Raw genomic sequence first — 19,915 nt, 5'->3', positions numbered from 1 at the left:
AGAAAAAGAGAAAAGAGGAGTGCCTGGGTGGCACAGTCAGTTAAATATCTGCCTTCAGCTCAGGTCATGATCCCAGGGTCCTGGGCTTCAGCCCCATGTCCCTGAGCAGGGAGACTGCTTCTCCCTCTCCATCTGCCTGCCATTCCCTCTGCTTGTGTTCCCCCTCTGAAAAAATTAAAAAGAGAGAGAGAGAGAGCGCGCACACTATTCTTGTTCCCAGATCCAAAAGTCCCAGGTTGGGTCAAGTGGCAACCAGAACCAATTAACTATAGTCACAAGGTTAGGAGGGGATTATAAGGTCATATAGTAATGGCACAGTTTCCAGAAAAAAGGAAACTGCTGTAATCTAGGCACCTGTTCTAAGAATTTCTACTGTACCATCTTTCATCTGGATCAATGGGATAGTCCCCCAACTTTTTATCTCCTCTCTCCAGTCTTCTCCCACCCTCAATCAAGCTGACACATTGAAAAGGGATCTAAAACACACTTCTTTTAGAATCCTTCTGTTAAGTTCCCCATAAATTCATTCTGGGAGAACAAAAGATGATAGCTTCATTACTCACTAGTTATTCAAGGAACTGAAGTCCTCAGAGCCTTTGAAAGCCACTGTAGAGATTCAATTCTATAATTCCTATGAAAAGCTTTGCTCTACGCAGAGCAATCTGGCCCCATCTTACCAGTCCAGCCTCACCCATTCTTGACCCAAAGCTGCTTCCCTACTCACATCCACTCTTCCAGGTCTAGGCAGACTAATCTGTTTGCAACCGTTGGCTGCCCCACACTTTCTTTTTTCCAGGCCTCTGCACTTATTACCCTCTCAGATTAGAAAGCCCATCCTTCACGGACATGCCTGGATAGTTTCTACTCATCCTTGTGGACATGGCTCTAACATTATCTTCTGGAAGCCTCCACTGACTGGCTTACTTTCTTAGACTCCACACCCTGTGGATATACCTAAACTCTGACAGCTCATATACCATTTTACTCATCGTTGCCGACAACTCTAAACTTCAAGTCCTTGAGGCAAGACCCACCTTATATCTGGCACAATGCCTATAAAATTGAGCCTAAGAAAGAGAAAAACAGCCCCTGATGGTCAGGAACTGGCCTGGCATGCACAGTTAGACCTTGGTATTCTCATGTGAAGATAAAAAAGCCAAAGGACTATGTGGTGTATGCCCAAGAAACAATGTATAGCATGGATGGGACGTTTAAGTAAAAAGTGCTAAGATTGGAAAGAGGGTGGCTGGTTAGATCTGTAACTTCTTCAAGGACAAGGGCTGTCTCTCCTTTGTTCTTTTATCCCCAGAACCTACCACAGGAATAGACCAAGTAGAAACATTATAGGTAACTGTCAAATCGAAATAACTGCATAGGTGTACTAAACGCGCCTCGTCTATAGGCCTTTGCCTGCCCACAGGCTCTGCTACCCTGTGTTCTACATCAGCCATTACCAGGGATGGGCACATGATCTAGGACATGTGAATGTTCAAAAACATAAGCCAGGCTAATGAGATTCCTCTTTTTAGAACTGGGAATTAGAAACCCAAGACTCAGTCATTATGAGCCATGTGCCAACTGATACAGTTTTGAGACAGCTAGTCAGCAGAGAGAACCTAACAGATATGAATAGAGAAAAAGATTCCTCATAACCCAAGAAAACAAATGTGGCCCCTGAGAGAGAGAGAGAGAGAGAGAGAGAGAGAGGTGAAGTGGCCTTGGATTCTGATTTCTTGCTGATTCTCATTAAGTCCTATAAATTTCCTTTTCCTTGAGGTAAAAGAGTAAGTATCTGTTCTTGCCTTTTAAACAGCACCAATACAGTAACAGATAAACCTGAGAAACTGAGTTTTTGAGCAAAAGCAGGAAGAGGGAGATGGCACACTGGCATGATCCTAGGAAAGTTCATTTCCCAGCAGGGTATGTGGCCCAGACCAGAAAATCACAAAGAATTAGAACTCTGGACACCAGTCAGGAAACCACCAAAACAACCCACAGGAAGGGGATGGGTGGTGGGAATAAAGAAAAATGGCAGATATGAGCTTAAACAATATAAAATCCCTGATATTTGACCTTTTAACCTACCAAAATATCCAGCAGAGAGATTCTGGATGTAAAAATCAAAGAAACTATGTGACTGGAGATTAAAAAGTCAAGGACAACTAGATGTCAAGCACAGGTGACTGGAGGAGGGCATACCCATTAACAAAAAGGGGAAGTCAGGATTTTTCTCTTCAGGCCCCCTCCTTCCCCACCACTCCTGACACGGATGCTTTGGCCAGGCGGAAGCTGAGGTGCTCCAAAAAAGCTAGGTTGGTTAATCCACGCAGTAGCCGTAAAAACAGATCTGGAAATCATTCACACAAAGAATGCAGAACAAGGATTCTCAAACTTGTGTGCACCAGAGCTACTTGGGAAGTTTGCCAAAAACAAATATTCCTTGGCTTCTCCACCAAAAAATCCCATCCGGTAGATCTGCGGTGGGCCCAGAATTGACATTTTAACAAGCACCCCAAAATGATTCTGATGAGAGTGTCCTTGTGACTAATGCAGAGAACAAAGAACACAACCTGGCCGCCCCATTTCTCCCCCTGGCTCTCCATCAGCTCCCGAAGGGGTATTAACCATTTTTAGACGTTCGGTCCTCAGTGTTGCCAGAGTGTGGGCAATGACAAAACATCAGAATCGCCCCCCGTGGACTCGGAAGGGGTGATTCCAGAGCCACACCCCAGGCCAGCCGAATGGGAATTTCTGAGGGTAAGGCTAGGAAACCTACATTTTTAGCCAGCGCCCCTAGCGGCTGGCAGAGACGGTTCCATAAACAGTTGCAAATAGGAAAACGTTCTTCATTGGTTTAAACCTTTCTCCATGTTAAAACAACTTGAAAGAAAAATAATCCATATTGCTGGCTGACAAAGAAATCGTTTCCCTATAAATAAACTGTGGAAGCATCGTCATCAACGGCTTGGGGATGTCTTGCCAAGCACTTCAAGGCCTGCACAGGACAATGGAGCAATGAAGCCCGATAAGAAAGCAAAGGAGGAAAACCGACCACCTCCCCGCTGGACGCCCAGGGAAAGGCACCTGGGACACCTGCCTTAACGGTACCAGCCGAGGCGGGTCCCGACGCGGAGCGTGTGCCAGCGGCTGCCGCACAACCCAAAACAAATGGTTTCACTGAGGCCCGGCCCCTCCCCCAGCCCAGCCCCTCTCCGCCCGCCGACTCACCGACCGCCGCGGACAGCACGCCCGAGGCCTCTCGGGAAACGCCAGACCTCCAGGGCCCCAGCGCCCAGCGGCAGGCCCCGCGCCCGCCCTCGCCCTCGCCCTCGCCCTCTCCGCGCCCCGACCGGCCCTGCCTCGCCGGGCCCCTCCCGCTCAGGCCGCGGGCGCGCACACCCGGGCTCCCCTCACCCCTCCTCACCCTGCCGCGGGCGCGCACACCCGGGCTCCCCTCTCCTCACCTGGCCGCGGCCCTGCCTCACTCGCCCCAGCCCCTCCCCCTTCCCCCCCGGCCGCGGGCGCGCACACCCCGCCTCCCCCTCCTCACCCCACCTCACCCACCCTCTCCTCACCAGGCCGCGGGCGCGCACATCCCGCCTCCCCCCTCCTCACCCTCCCCTTCCTCACCAGGCCGCGAGCCCCCACACCCCCCTCCTCACCTGGCCGCGGCCCTGCCTCACCCGCCCCAGCCCCTCCCCCCGGCCGCGGGCGCGCACACCCCGCCTCCCCCTCCTCACCCGGCCGCGGCCCTGCCTCACAGGCCCCAGCCCCTCCCCCTCCTCCCCCGGCCCTGGGCCCCCACACCCCGCCTCGCCCCCTCCCCACCTGGCCCCGCGCCCCCCACTCTCGGCCTCGCCCACCCAGATTCGTGGCCTCGCCCCCTCCCCGCTGTGCTTCGCCCCCACTTCCTCTCCCCGTCACCCGGCGAAGCCGACCGTCGCACTGACCGTCTCACAACCCGGCCTGGGGACCGCGCCCACGGCGTGAACAGAAAGGGTTTCCTTTGCCGCAGGTGCTGTCAGAAAACGGGAAAGGGAGAGACGGCGGCTTCCAGCGCTTCGCCGTCCCCAAACCCGGCAGCCATCTTCCTCCCTCTCCGCGCACTGACAGGTCACGTGGGCGCGGGGCGGGGCGGGCGGCAGTGGCCACGCCCCCGGAGCGCGAGGGGCGGGGCTGGATGCGGTGGCCACGCCCCCTGAGGGCGGGGAGCCGGACGGGGGCGGGCGGCAGTGGCCACGCCCCCGGAGGCGGGGGGGCAGTGGCCACGCCCCCGAAGAGCGGAGGCTGGAGGGCGCGGTGCGGTGGGCACCGCGTGGGGCCAGCAACTCGCCGGACTCAGTGGCCTCTGACCTACAAATGGGTGTATTTTTGACAAGGGCAATATTTTCTTCCTTGTCAGTGTCACTCCTTTAATTACAGTTAATTTATGATCCCTAGTCACCGTTGCAATCAAAATTTGGGGAGAGAGGGGATCCCTGGGTGGCTCAGAGGTTTAGCGCCGCCTTTGGCCCAGGGCGTGATCCTGGAGACCCAGGATCCGGTCCCACGTTGGTCTCTTCACTACTCTCCTCCTATCCTGCCCCCATCCCCAGGCTGGCAAGTATTTGCAGTTCCTGGAACATTGGGCCATACTGTCTCTCCTCTCCATTCTTTGCACAGTATTGTTTCCTCCCCTGGACATTCTTCCCTCCCTCTTGTCCAGCTGATTCCCAAGGATGCAACTGAAGTGGTCCCCAATTTGGTGTAGCTTCTTGGATGTCCTCAAGCAGAGTTGTATAGTCCATCTTCTGTATCCACCGTCTTACTCCCTAATGCCTAGTAGGTACTCAGAGATCTTGTGTTAAGCATATTTTCCTGTTTACCTGTCTTCCCCCCCACGATGAGGTTCACCCTATCCTTATTCCACATCAACTCCCTTAATCTGTTTGGAACAGTGTGTGGCCTAAGCAAGCCACTAAGGAAGAAACCGCACTATTTACAACCCTGTCATATGATCTGGGGTAATGTCTCCTTGTCTCGTGCATGTCACACCAACATCTGATGTAGCCATATGCCTTGTTGGCTTTTACCGGGAGTTGCTGGATTGATCCACTGGGAAATATTTATCAATGGTTCCCAACCTTGGCACGTCAGAATCAGTGGACCTTCTTAAAAATTAAGGTCACATTTGGGGACTTAAAAATAACTCCCCAGAAGGGGCACCTGGGTGGCTCAGGGGTTGAGCATCTGCCTTTGGCCCATGATGTGATCCCAGGGTCCTGGGATCAAGTTCCGTATTGGACTCCCCACAGGGAGCCTGCTTCTCCCTCTGCCTGTGTCTCTGCCTCTCTCTCTCTCTGTTTTGCATGAATAAATAAATAAAATCTTTAAAAAACAAAATCTCCCCAGCAGATTCCAATGACATACCATTCTCAGTCTTGGGTTTGAGTCCTATTGTGTCCAAATCAATGATTTCAATATGAATATACTGTTTTAATGTCAAATAATTTTTTGAGGGCCTACATATGATACAAGGTGACATTTTAGTAGCCACTGATTGTGAAAGTGGCATGGGAATTGGAATTTGCGGTTTCATAAGGATCTGTATGTAGCCTCTGTGTACAAGCAACCTGTGTTCTAACCATAATGAATTCTGAGTAGTCAGCAAGGTATCTGACAGGTCTTCTTGATGAATTTGTGAACATAGAGAAAATGTGGATTGGGTCAAAAGGCACTGAAGATCTCGCTGCAATGTTGGCTAGTGAAACCACAACTCAGGCAGATGGGGTTCTTCAATCCTTGTGTGCCTCTCCATGGGGGACACCATGATGAGAGGAGCTACGCCCATGATAATCCCCACTTCACCACTCCTCCCCCCAGCCCTTGTACCCCCTAATTTTTGTAAGGGCAGCAGCAGCATTGCCTCCACAACAAGGCCAGGGGCTTCTGCATCAGTTAAGCTGTGCCCACCACACATGAGCCCTGCTGAGTGCCATGAACCAGCGCACCAGAAGGCCTCTCTTGGGGGAAATTGGAATATACAACAGTAAGCAAGATCGGGGAGTTAGGGCAGGAAGCTGTCCATCTCTGGCTTAGGTGGCCCCAAGCACCTCTGCACTGCAGTGGGGAGTTCTCAGGTAAAAGCCTTGCAAACCCCATCCTAGATGTGGGACATTCAGTCCCAAATGCTGAAAGGACCATTGCCTCTGCTACAAGAACCTCCTCCCCGCCTCCTCCCCCTAAATAAAAATCCCTGAAGATACTCTGTGTACAAGTTGTTCTTTTAAGGAGTTTTTGTTTGTTTGTTTGTTTGTTTTTAAAAACAGTCCAGATAACTGCCTGGGAAGAACAGGCTTTACTCCAGCCCACATTTTAATGGAGGACTAGAGGAGGGTGGGATTCCAGGGAGGCAGAGTGGGAGGAAAGAGAAGCAATGAAGGAGACAAAACACTCACCAAGTAGGGTTCCCCCTCCATCACAAGTCTGACCTGGGGACGGGGTTTTACTATTATACCAGGCCAAGCGTTTAATTACCAAAATGATAGTTTTTACTAAAAGTGACTAGATACGATCTAAGAGTGAGGAGACCTGCTGGAAATTTCATCCAGGGGTGGGAGGCCGCAAGTACTGCGAAGCATTTACAGGTGCAGTCCTGAGGAAAAATCAGGTCACTTTATAATCTCACTGTATCCCCTTCCTTCTATCAACATACCGGTTACATTTAGGAAATTATATCTATTTAGATAATGAGTATTTCCTAAGTCATGCCAAATGCTGTTTATTCCTTTCATACTCAAGGACTCTAACACTCCTTTCTTGCCACAGTGGAACTCTTGCAAAATAGAAGTGAAATGCTTTCCCCTCAGCTTTCTTTCAAACATCTCTCTCAGGATGAACCTCTGCCTTTGGCTCAGGGCAAGACCCCGGGGTCCTGGGATCAAGTCCCACATCAGGCTCCCTGCAGGGAGCCTGCTTCTCCCTCTGGCTGTGTCTCTGCCTCTCTCTGTGTGTCTCTCATGAGTCAATAAATAAAATCTGAAAAAAATAAAATAAAAATCTCTTTCCACGTTCCTTGGTCTTTTTGCGGTTTATACGGCTTGCCTAAATCTTTCTGGCAAACCCATCGTAAGGCTTTCTTGCTTCAGCAGAACACTTAAATCACTCCAAGAGTCTGACTTTTCGACATGTGCTATTATGTGGAAGGAAAACTAGGAGTTATCGTTCCATCCCTTACCACCTTCCCATCAACACTGTAATTTTAATCACCCTTTCATCTTTTTTTTAACAGTATCAGCATATTGCAGTGAGGATTTCAGCAGTCTGATCTCCTTAACATCGCTTTGATTTCCTTGTATATGAGCTTTTTCATAGAAATGTTAAGAAATTATGGGACCCCTGGGAGGCTCAGTCTGCTGGGCATCTGACTCTTGCTTTTGGCTCAGATGGGATCAAGTCCTGTGTTGGGCTCCACACTCAGCCGGGAGTCTGCTGCTTCCTCTCCCTCTCCCTTTGCTCCTTTCCCCACTCACACTCTCTCTCTAAAATAAACAAATAAAAATACTTTTTAGAAAAGAAATCTTAAGAAGTTACACGCTATCTTGCTTTCCAAACTGCTTTCCTCTGATTATAAAAGGAACATGTGTTCATCACAAAGAATTTGGAAAATACAAAAAAATTGGAAGAATCATCCCCCCTAATCTTACCACTCTACCTTTTTGAACAGTTTGAAACAAAAACATCATTGACCAAAGTTATTGCTTTAAATAGCCACTACTGAAAAGGAGCAGACTAAGAAGGACGCTCCTGAGATGTCATTTTTTCCACCTTAATTCATGGTGGTGTTGCTATCACTTCTCTTGTATCTTTGCCAGCTTCCTCCCTGACCAGTTTGATTAGTATGTTCCTTCTACATTAACACACACACACACACACACACAGAAGGAAGTTTCTTTCACCCTACGATGGCACCAGAAAGAAGAGAAACGTAAGACCCTGTGTTCAGGTGAAGTGGGGAGATAGAGGGAGAGACAGGGAGAGAGCTGGAGGAAAGAAAGTTATAACGGAGTTAATTACCAAACAAGGCTATCAGCACAGCAGACACATTTTCATGTTGCCAGCCAAGGAGTCTACTTCAAGGGACAACAGGAAGAGGGAAAGAGAAATTAAGGATGCAGTTAATAGGGAGGTGGGGGGGGGGTTGGGGTAATTGGGTGATGGGCCCTGAGGAGGGCACTTGATGGGATAAGCATTGGGTGTTATACTATATGTTGGCAAATTGAATTTAAATTTAAAAATGTAAAAAAGGGGGGGGAGGGGACGCCTGGTGGTTCATCGGTTGGATGTCAGCCTTCGGCTCAGTGCGTGATCCTGGAGTCACAGGATCGAGTCCCACGTTGGGTTCCCTGCATGGAGCCTGCTTCTCCCTCTGCCTGTGTCTCTGCCGATCTCTCTCTCTCTCTGTGTGTCTCTTATGAATAAATAAATAAAATCTTTAAAAAAAATAAAATAAAAAATGTAAAAAAAGATGCAATTAACATGCAAAGAAGCTGCATATCCATTGAACCCCACTCCAACCCATAAAAACGGAAAATAAGTCATCAAGTTACATTTATACGTGTATTTGAGGCAGTTAGAGCATAAGTCACATGTACCTCCCTATCTTTACACTGGGGCACAGGCTTTTCCCGGGAGTAATTCTCTGACACAGGTTGGCCATAAACAGATAAAATTAATTTAAACTTTGATTGACTTTTATCAAGAATAACAGAAAAAGTAGACAGATGATTCAAAATATACCCAATAGAAGGAAATAGCCCAAATGACTGTCATCTGACTTTCTGAATCAGTTTGCTCAGGGAGAAACTGACTAACAATGAAAAACTATAGAATTTTATTCCAACAATCATGTGCTCCTGACATTTTATTCCATTAGGCATTTGGACCCAAAACTACAGTGGGAGTAGGTATTTTTAGTATATGATGGTGGTGCTTTTTTGTTGGAAATTCCTATACGAATGGCTAAGCCATCCAGACCTCATGTTGCCACAGTGATTGCGTGGAAGTTTGTCTTGTGTAGAGCATAGCGTTTCAATATATTTATGTTGGCCAAATCATCTCTGTTTCCCCCCGTATTGAAAGTGGAAACCTTGCTATCCCCATGCAGCTGGGCACAGCCTCTCTTCCACACCCTCCCTTCCCCTACTCCCCAACACCTGCCACTGTCCCTGGAATTTATGGCACTTTGTTGGTAAAATACTCTCTACCTCCTCAAGTGCTTCCCTTCCATGTTCCCTCCCACGAAAACCTAGATCACTCATGAGGTCGTGCCTTGCCTTGAAGACTTCTTAAGTGTTAGCTGGTTTCCCTCTCTCATCACTGGGCCTGGAGGCGAGGAAGGTGCCCTCCTTCCTCCTCATTATCACATGCAAAAAAATGGGCCCTGCTTCCTTCCTAAAACACTAGATTTTAGAAGTTCATGCCATTCCCTCCTTGCTGCCGACACCTGGGTCACTCCCCACTAAAAAATATTGGAACCTGGTTATCATCACTCTCTCCAACACATGATCCTTGATGATTTCAGTATCTTTACAGAAGAACCTTCCAGCACTCTGGCCTCCCAGATCTGCCTTTCCACAAAGATCTTGTCTGCCATTCTACGTCAGGCCACCAGTAGGCGTGCTTCAGACCTTGTTGTCAACCAAAAGTTGATTTCAAACTCCCTGCTCTCAACCTTCTCTCAAGCTTCCATTTCACTCCCCCTGGTACACAGGCTCCATCTGTTCTGGCACCACTACGGGTATATCCCATGACCTGAGCCCACATTCTTACTCCTCTCCCTTACCATGCTTAGACCCTGTCTGTAAATAGTACTGGACTACCGCTACAGTGAGAACACTGCTCTAAAAGCACAGGGATTCTGAGGAATTTTATTTTGTGGGGTACAACAACAAAGTATGGTGCATCAGTAATTGTATGCGTTAAATCACTGAAATATATATATATATATGTATATATATATATAAAAATTTATTTTAGAATAGTTTTACAGAAAATGTGGTAAAGATACTATACGGTTCCCACATACCCCACATTTCCCAAATTATTTTTTTAAGCTTTATTTATTTATTTGAGAGAGGGATGGAGAGGCAGAGGTCGAAGGAAAGAGAAATTCTAAGCAGACTCCACGCTCAGCTCTGATGTGGGGCTCAATCCCATGACCCACAGATCAGACCCAGAGATCACAACCTAAGCTGAAGCCAAGAGTCGGATGCTTAACTGACTGTCCCACCCAGGCTCCTCTGTTTCCCAAATGGTTAACATTTTATTTTAGATGGTACATTAGACCAATGCTGATACATTATTAACTAAAGCCCCCACTCTATTCAGGCTTCCTTAGCCTGTTTTTTTTTTAGCCTAATGCCCTTCGCAGAATCCCATGCAGGATACATTACATTTAGTCGTTCTGTCTCCTTCGGCTCCTTTGCCTGACAATTTCTTAGGCCTTCCTTATTTTTGATGGCCTTGACAGCTTTGAGGTGTACCGGTCGGGTTATTTCATAGAATGTCTCCCCGTTGCGATGTGCGGTTTTTCTGCTGTTTTTCTCTTGAATAAATTTTGGCAGGAGACAACTTCCTTTTTAACCAGGTATAGATCTTCCATTTATAATTTTACACATGTAATGACTGAAAAGTCATTTCAAATGCTAGCATGACAAGCCCAGGAGGCTGGCTTTAGGCAGGCCCAGGCTCATGCCTCGACCTCAGAGAAAAGTAGCTCATGTTTGAAGACTCAGCATTCATCATTATTCCTGGCACATAGTTTAAGCTCATTGAACATTTCCTGATGAGCGACAATGCGGCTGTATCCTGATGATGAAAGCAGGGTTAGCCAGGCAGGACAGGTGGCGGGGATGTGGTAGGGAGGGGAATTCTGGGTAAAGGGAACAGCAGGTACAAAGGCTGGGTGAGAGGCAGGAGAGAGAGGAGACTGGAGGAAATAGAACTATCCAACGTGGCTGGAGCATAACATAGGCGAGTGCCTTAGTCCATTCAGGCTGTTTAACAAAGTACCACAGACTAGGTGGCTGAGAACCAACAGAAACTTCTTCCTCACAATTCTGTGAGTTGGAAGTTTAAGATCAGGGTGCCAGCTTGGTCAAGTCCGCGTGAGAGGCCTTCTTATAAGTTGCCTTCTGCCCACATTTCACTGTGCCCTTCATGCTGGAAGGGGCAAGGGAGTGCTCTTGGGTCTCTTTTACAAGGACACTAACCCCATTTCGAGGCCCCCCCGCTCGTGACCTCAGCACCTCTCAAAGGCCCCACCTCCTCACGCCGTCACCCTGGGCTTGGGATTCCAGCGTAATTTCACGGGGGACACATTTGGTCCACAGCAGTTCGTGTGTGCTGGGAGGGGCATAAATCAGGAGAGAAAAGCACCAAGGATGGGCAGGGGTGAGATCATAGATTTTATGCCAGACTTAAGAGTTTGAACTTATCAGAAAGGTTTGGGGCAACAGCTTCAGTTTTGAAGCAGGAAAATAAAACAGGCTGATTGTGGAAAGATGGCTCAAGGCTGCGGGTTAGAGGATGGGCTGGAGGAAGACAGGCCCGGAGCATGGGGGGCAAGCGGGCTCTGAGCTGGGTGACCAATGAGGAGGTGGGGGCAGCGGAGGGGCAGCTGCGCGGGACACATGGAAGCTACCTGGGAGTTGTGGAGGGTAAGGAAGGCCAAGGGTGGTGCTCAGGTCTCTGATCTGGGTAACCACGGGAATATTCGTGAAGCCTGATGAGACAGGCACTATGAGAGGCACCCCGGGTTCTGGGATGATGAAACTAGAGGATGGGTTTGGATGTCCTACATTTGGGGTGCCTGTGATTCTGGGGTGTGGGGGATAGAAGGGGCACTGAGGAAGTAGGACAGAAAGGTGTGTAAACGGGGAGTCTGGCCTGGGGTCACCGCGGACGGCGATCATCCAGAAGCAGGAGGAGAAGTGCAGGACAATTCAACAGACGGGAGGAAAGATCTTGAGAAGACCTTGGTCACAGAGCCCAATGCGAAGATCACGTGACACCAAAAAAAGGGAAACCCACATGGCGATTCACCAACAGAGGTCAGAGGGTGTTCAGCAGAAGGTTGGGGAAGGGTAAGGAAGCAGAGGGGCCTGTGCTCACTGCTCTTTTAAGCAGCTTTAGTGTACAGGCTGGATTGTAGGATGGTGTTGCAGTACTTGTTTGTTTTGGGGTTTTTTTTTTTTTGGATGGGAGAAGCTCAATCCTAAGGCAGTGTGTTTATAACATTCTTCCTGATGTGGATGATTCATGAATTTAAAAGGTGTGGAGTGACAAACAGGAACCCAGCTTTCTTGAGGGATTGGTGGCCCCCTTGGCCAGCTCTGGGGGCCTCATCATCTCACCAGCCCTTGGCCTCTGGGTGCTGGACAGCTGCTTTCCCCATTGACGGTATGAATAGCTGGCACGTAAGCTCAGATCTTAGGCCTGGGTGTTTTGTTGTTGTAATTGTTTTTTTAGGGTACTCTAATACTTACTCTGCAAAAAGGATGGCAGCCAGCAAACAGCATCTTTCTGCTGGACACAGTGTCCCCGCGCTGGCAGATGAGGGCCTGCCTTTCTGCTGATAGTGAGTCTCAGCCTGTGCTCATGGAAACCACTGGTATTACTCTGAAGGAGGTGACCAAAAAAGATAACACAAGCACAAAACAAAGCATATTTGAAAAAGAAAAGATACATAATAAGAAAATAGAAAAGATTTTACCAGAGAGGAGAAATGCAATATTTTAATGACAACAATCGGAGCAGACATCTGGCTACAGCAACAAACTAACTGAGCCAACACAACCCATCCTGCTACAGACACCTAGGAAAGCTATACAAATAGAACACACAATTATTTTTAAAGTCATACAGCTAAGTTTAAAAGAAAGGCAACCAAATGAAAAGATAACCAAAAGAGGCTCATACTGACACAGTTGTTACTTCTGAGGGAGGAAGAAGGGGAAGGTGTGCTGGTCTTATGTCCAATGTACTTTTTTTTTTTTAAGATTTTATTTATTCACTCATGAGAGACACAGAGAGAGAGAGGCAGAGACACAGGAAGAGGGAGAGGGAGGCTCCACGCAAGGAGCCCGATGTGGGACTTGAACCCGGGAATCCGAGATCACGCCCTGAGCTAAAGGCAGGTGCCCAACCACTGAGCCACTCAGGCATCCCAACCTTTTATTAAAAAAAAAAAAAAAAGGCAAATTTTGAATCTAATGTGGTAAAAGCACCTGTTCCATCTGAGCAGTGGGCACATGAATGTGTATTATAGTGTTCTATAGTGAACCAACTATATGCTTGAAAAATTGGGGAAGTTTTATTTTTTATTAAAAAAAAAATTGTCAACTCAATTTTCCCCTGTTATTCCTTTTTCTAACTGGAGGGAAGATAAGTTATTATTGGGTAGTTGGCACATAGTGGACCTAAACGTGTTTTCTTCTCTGTGTCATACAGTATCATTCTTGACATAGGCTTTTTTCCTTCCTCTAATAATGCCCCTCCCACATCTTTCTCAGCCAGTAAAACACTTCCTCCCAAACCCAAGTGCCAGCTCCTCTGCACAGCTCTCCCCAACTCTTCCCAGGCTCCCCGCCCCCTTCAGATTCCAAAGGCCCTTTGTGCATGGCTTGAATAAAGCACTTACTGTACTATATGGTAATCATTTATTAGCTTCTTGAAGCCAAGGGCAGTGATTTATTTTGTAGTTACCCAGCACATGGGTAGGAACTCATTAAATAATTGTGGAATGAACAGTTCAAAGACAAAATACAAAATATATTACAATGTCCATCTACATATAATAGGAGGCCTGCTATCAACTGGCCTTCCGGGGCCTTCCTGACTGTGAAGCAAATTGAGTTACTGAAGCTGTCTGTCGTGCTTGTCAAGATAAATGCATGGAAGGGATGTGCCGGCAGGCAGCTCGGCTGCTGTGTCCATACTCATGGCCCAATTTCAGCACAGCCCTGCATCTCAAAATGGGGTCATTGAATCTGCCATCACAGCCTAAGGCCTTCTAGTGAGAAAGCACCAAGACAGGACTTCCTTGGACGTGTTCAGCCTGGCATCTTTGTGCAACAGTGCAAGTTTAGAGCGGCTTCCTCCACAATTGTTCATGACAGAGCCTAGAAGAGCCTCTGGAAGCATACTTCACAGTTCCCTGGAGTTTGGAATCATGGCACAGAAATCTAGTGGGAGTCCCTGTGCTCTGCTATGGATACCATATACTAATTTAAAGCTTTTGTTCTGTTTTTTTAAAGGAAGTGTTATGCCCAATATGGGGCTTGGACTTGCAACCCCGAAATCAAGAGTCACATGCTCTATCAACTCAGCAAGCCAGGCACCCCTAAGTTTGTTTTAACTGTCTTCCAAAGTGCCTACAATGTGACTACATTTTGTTTTAAATAATTTTTAAGCAGTTAAAAGAGTCAATGACTCCTTAGAATATTACCATCATATTGAAGAATCCTTCAATTTAAAAAAAAAGGGGGGGTATCACCTCTCATGGTGGGAAAGGCCCGGTGTTCAGTTCTATAGACAGAATTTAAAGCCTCTGGAGTTAGCAAACACACCCACACACAACACACATACGTATTTTTAAACTACAGTTTAATCATTTTTAAAGACACACAAATTAGAAAAAAACATTTATATGTAAGTTAAAAACATCTTTAAAACCCAGCAATAAGCCAGCAGTGCAGCGCTGAGGAGGACAGAGACTGGAAAAAAATGAGCAGTAATGAAATCATCACATCACAGTGTAACTGACACGGGGGTAGTTTAAACTTAGAACCATACAACAAGAACTAATTTATGGATCTGTTGAAAAATAACACCTCTTTAAAAAAATATTTTGGAATAATAAAAACAAAAAGCACAGGACGCCACGTTCTAGTCTCACCCAGGGAAGGCAGACGAGCACTGTAAATACTGGCTGCAGAGCTGGGGCCCTCCCTGTTTGGGCGACACTGTCCAACTACTCCCAGGCAGGGATCAGGATACAGCTCTTAAAGGAAGGCAGGAATGAACTCACACAATCTCACTCTTCATGTGGAAGGGTTCTCTTGTTTCACCTGAATTATTCTTACTTTCATTCCTACTGCTTTATAGAAGGGTGCCCTTCTGGTTTGGAGAGGCGGTCGTGCCCCGGTGCCCAGGTGCCAGGGATGGAGGCTGGCTTGGAACATGTTTGGTTGGGGGGGAGGCTGGATTCCTTCCTCTTTGTGACAAGAAGCCAGGGCAAATGTACTTTGTTGACAAATCTGCACATACAGAACCAAAAATACTTCAAATTGGGAAGAGGCCTATCTTCTAAGTCTGTCAAACTCTTTTACATGTGTTTGTCTTTGAGCAAGGAAGGACAAAAAGGGATACTACCAAATTAATTTCTCAAAGAAGTTACCCCAAACAGAGACTGGGCAGGACACAGTCATTTACAACTCCGGTAAAAGGCAGCCAGTCACTTTTTCCATCTCAAACGTGTTCTTAGGAAAACGGCTAGTCATTCTACTGATGTTGCTCTGTGTCTTTCGGTTTTTCATTATTTTATTTCCATTTCTTTTCACAGTAGCAAAAATCTGGTAAAACATGCATCATTGAGTGAGCTTTAGACAGTGATTTCGCATGGATCTTTATATTATTCTTTATAGAACTATATAGTCTTGGGGTTTTTTTGATTTTGCCTTACAAAAGGGTTACCAGAAGACAACGAGTATAGTTAGTTTTAAAGGTAAGACAAATTACTCGGCAAAGAAGTGTGTGTCTTCAGGCTTCCACTCCAGAAAGTCCTCCCTATCAGTAACCTACAGAGCTTGTCAGTTGTTTACTAGGGTTTCCATATTAAAAATCTATTAAAATAAATATTATTTCAAAACATATAAAAACATTAATAAGCAGCCCACCGATTAAAATGTAATTGGCTGCATCCTCTGCAACGAGAGCCTCAAAAAAGCAGCTTAGTCATTGATTTTAAGAGCATTCCTACAAAATACCAACGTGTAAGATTTCATTTTAAATTTTCTTCTGTAATGAGGGTTACTGTAAATCGATTCGAACACATGGTGCTGCAGAAACACTGTACAGACCTCGACACGCTGATCATTCAAATCCAGGTTTCAGGTGCAACCTAGCAAATCTCTTCCTTCACCATCAGGAGCATGCATGCTCTGGTACAAACCGGTCTTAGAAGGACCACTGCAGAAAACAGAACTTCCTGCATCTTAGATACCTGTAGCAATGATAAGCCATTCACTAAATGTACACTGGGTTCAGAGTAAGAGTTTAATAAGGTACTTGAGGGCAGTTAAGATTACATTTCACAGTGTTATGTAGAATTCCGCACCTATGTTAAATCTGATGTACTCAATTTCAGCCAAGATAGACTAGGGTGGCTGAGGAAACCTCCATAAAATACTGGCTTATATTTAAAACTCCGGACAAATCCTTCATTGACATCACAGTAATGGGCACCATTCCGAAACAATTATTCTCCCCAGTAATCTTTTTCTTTCAATCATAACATAGAACTCTTACAGTCAATTAACTAACAATCTGAAAGTTTATAACAAGGAAACAAAACAGTATAAATGTCCAGAGCTGCTCATGAATATACAAATTAAAATTTACAAGGTAGGAATTTCAAATAGGAAAAACTTTTTTGTCCTAAATGTAATCTAGTCCTTGAATAAAAGTATACATTTTGTAATTATTTTAATGGCAAAATTTTAATGTCATTTCTTTTGTAGTTTAAAATGTGCAAACTAAATTAAATGTGCCTTAACTATCTTTGAATGAAATAATATTTGAGAAGTTACATGATGGTAAGATCCTGTCCAGTAAACTTGATGGTTTGTACTAACATTTTCTAGCGTAGAGCACCTTCAGCTTCACCTAGCACAACCAACCAAAGAAGCAGAGAAAGCAAAAGAGGAATAGGTTGCCTTCAATAGAGACCATTTCATTTTCAAAAGTTCTCTTTAAGGGCTACATTTAGGGGAAATGGTATGGTGCCACGCCTTCTGATTTAACAGACTGGAAGGTTTTCCTCTGTTGCCAAGAAAACCTTTTGAAAAGTCAGGGCTTTGAGCTCAATAAAAATAAATAACCACGATAACAGTTGTGATTGTGAATCTGCCTTTGTCCATGACTCTTACAAATCTTGCTAATGGCTTCCACTCATTACAAACACAACTGGTCATAAACTTACGGACCTGATCCTTTAATTTCTTATTAAGGAACTTTCATTTAGAAGTCAAGTAACTTGCTCAAATCCCAACTGATTAATAAAAGAGCCAGATGAACATCCAGGTCTTCTCCCAGGGCAACGAGTGCTTCAATGAGAGTTACCTTTGCTTTTTTAGAACCATTCTCTTTTACTGCAAATTTTTCTGAAAACTGGTATCTGTGGAAATCCTGTATGTGAATGTCACACATGGCAGGGGTTGATGACACAAATACTTTTTAACTAAAAGTATGGTGGTAGCCGGACATTGTTGAAGCCAAATAAACCCTCTCTATTAGGCTAGATGTTTTAGAAGGTAAATACATTTCCCCAATTACCCTGAGTTCCAATAAAAACGCTTTTTTTTAAAAACTGAGGATAAGTTACTTGTAAAATGGTGATAGCTGACATACATCAAATTAACTGTTACTGATTTAAGAAAATGAAACTGAGGGAAGAGTAATTATTTTTGTTCAATTTTTTTTTTCCCTGAGTAGTATAATAATGAACCTGAACCAAAAGTCTAAGTATGATGGTCACAGATCATCTCTGGAGTGATTTCATGACAACTAAAGGGTGGAGAAATAATATAAATATGTACTGCATCTTGTTCTGTTGATTAAAAGAGCAGGGAGCACATAGTACAATGAATCCCTTTATACTTAACAGTATGTAGAGATATACACCAGTTTTCAAATCTTCTACTCTAAGTAGAAGGGAAGCATTAATCCTTGTAACACTCCAAGCAGATATATTTGTTTTGTAGAACACAAAAAGTTTCTTCTTGAGGAGAAAAGTCAAGTTGAGAATTAGAATTATTTCTTTAGCTTTTCTTCTAGGTTACAAACTTATTTTAATCCCTCCAAAATTAGAGAAAAGCTATCCAAAACCCATTTCATACCAAAAAAAAAACCCCAAGAAACAAAAATACAAAACTTAGTTGATCCAGGGGACGAAAATCAGTCAAATTGTATAGATAATGTATTATCTTCAAAGGAACTAGAGAATTCTTAGTCATCTTGCTCTCTGCAATGACAGCGTCATAAAACAGGTAACAGTGATTTTAGGTTTTGAGGCTGAGAAATGACACAGGTAATAGAAATAAATAGTGATTATTTATAAATGGCCACTTGGGCTGAGAAAGAGTTTTATTAAGTTTTCTTGTTTTTACTTACGACATGTCTAGACTTGTCCTTTAAACCCTAAATTTATCTACCTTTTTTTAAAGTAGTTATCAGATCTCTGCAGCATTAATTAAGGAGATCTTTTAGGGGCAGATACTTTCCATGATTATTCTTTTCTATCCTCTCAAACCCCACAGCTGGCTTAATTTCAGTGTGTGGGAAAACAGAGAAAATTTATTTAGCTACCTCTCTCTTTCTGGGAAGTAACAGGATTTGGCTAACCTCGGCAGGTGGAAAAAATTTACCTTTAGAAAAATAAAAACATCTTACATAATCAAAGACTAGGATATTTCTAAAGTTCTAAAAAAGATCCACTGATATTTTTGCTGATGAGGACCTCAAAAATTCCTGGTATAGTTGTTGTTCTTTCTTCTTTAAATGAAAAACCACAGAGCTTAAGCCAGATGGCTGTTCTGCAGTAATTGCATTTGCAAACTTATTCACGACAAAAATTAAAAATATATATATATACTCACCATAGACAATTTGCATTTCATTGAAAATTTAAGGCAAGAAAGGAAATAAAGTGGTCAAATAAAGGTGGAGTCAGAAGGCCCCGCTCACCTCCTCTCTCACCTCCAAGTCTTGTGGCTGAAGCCCATACCAGGGTGGCCTCGCCGCCCACTCTTCTGCTTTCAGCCACTGCGGCCACCCCAAGACTGTGGGGTTAACAGAGACATCTGATAATTCAAGGTGAGATTAACTGTGGTGAAAATGGCCTATATGCTAGAAGCATGTTTTTTTCCTACTCATAGAACCTAAAACTCATTAAAAAGCGTTAAGAGCCAAATTTGAAAGTGAGAATTTAAGAGTTTGGAAACAAATTTCTTTTATTCTCTAAAAAGGTGGGTCAGACCCGATGACTGTAAGTTTTCATTTCCCTAAAACATTCCCAATTATGACTTAAGCTGTCAAGGATAAGGAAGCGATTAGACAGATTGTTACCTTAACCCAGTGATTTCTCCTACACAGCCCTCGTACCATCTACCACTATTATTTTCCTAATCTTGCCATAATTCTATATGATTTTTGCCTGGCAAATTTCATTTAAAAGTCCAACATATTAAAAAGTCATTACACTTTTACATCTTACAGAATCAAAAAGAACTCAGATACATGAAGAGGAAAAGCACTTCTGCTGAGCACCTGGTCCGTGCCCTGCCCCAGCTGCCACCAGCTCCAGTCCACATGGTGCTTTCTTCATCCATGCCTGCCTGCCTGCCTTCCTTCCTTCCTTCCTTCCTTCCTTCATCATCTTCTCTTGTTCTCTTTCCTTTTTTTTTTTTTTAAGAAAATAAGTTTAAAATATCGCATTACCAACCTTTAATTATGTTGAAGAAATTCTCCCTTGATGGGCTCTGACCAACACAAAGTAATTAAATTCTCCAGGAAAATAAGCTACCTATAATTTGGCATCCCTTTCTGTTTAGTTTCACTATGTACAATGGTCATTTCAGGTACTTTAAGAAAACCC

The 19,915-nt window shown here is 44.9% G+C and overlaps 1 protein-coding gene across 22 annotated transcripts in view; it reads right to left on the bottom strand.

Moving 5' to 3' along the window:
• KIDINS220 (kinase D interacting substrate 220) overlaps window positions 1-4,125 on the bottom strand; it is a 104,235-nt gene extending 100,110 nt beyond the window's left edge. For 15 of the 22 annotated variants that reach the window (XR_012004858.1, XM_072771188.1, XM_072771190.1 and 12 more), the window contains exon 1: window positions 3,951-4,125. The gene's annotated coding sequence lies outside the window, so the exon portion shown is untranslated. The remainder of the gene's footprint in view (window positions 1-3,950) is intronic. The other 7 variants (XM_072771180.1, XM_072771181.1, XM_072771184.1 and 4 more) reach the window with 1 other exon arrangement.
• Window positions 4,126-19,915: the final 15,790 nt, after the last annotated feature.

This window comes from Canis lupus, chromosome 12 (assembly GCF_048164855.1).
Source record: "Canis lupus baileyi chromosome 12, mCanLup2.hap1, whole genome shotgun sequence".
NCBI classification, from domain to species: domain Eukaryota; kingdom Metazoa; phylum Chordata; class Mammalia; order Carnivora; family Canidae; genus Canis; species Canis lupus.
The sequence above is the reverse complement of the archived record's forward strand: the minus strand, read 5'-3'. Positions and strand labels throughout refer to the sequence as shown.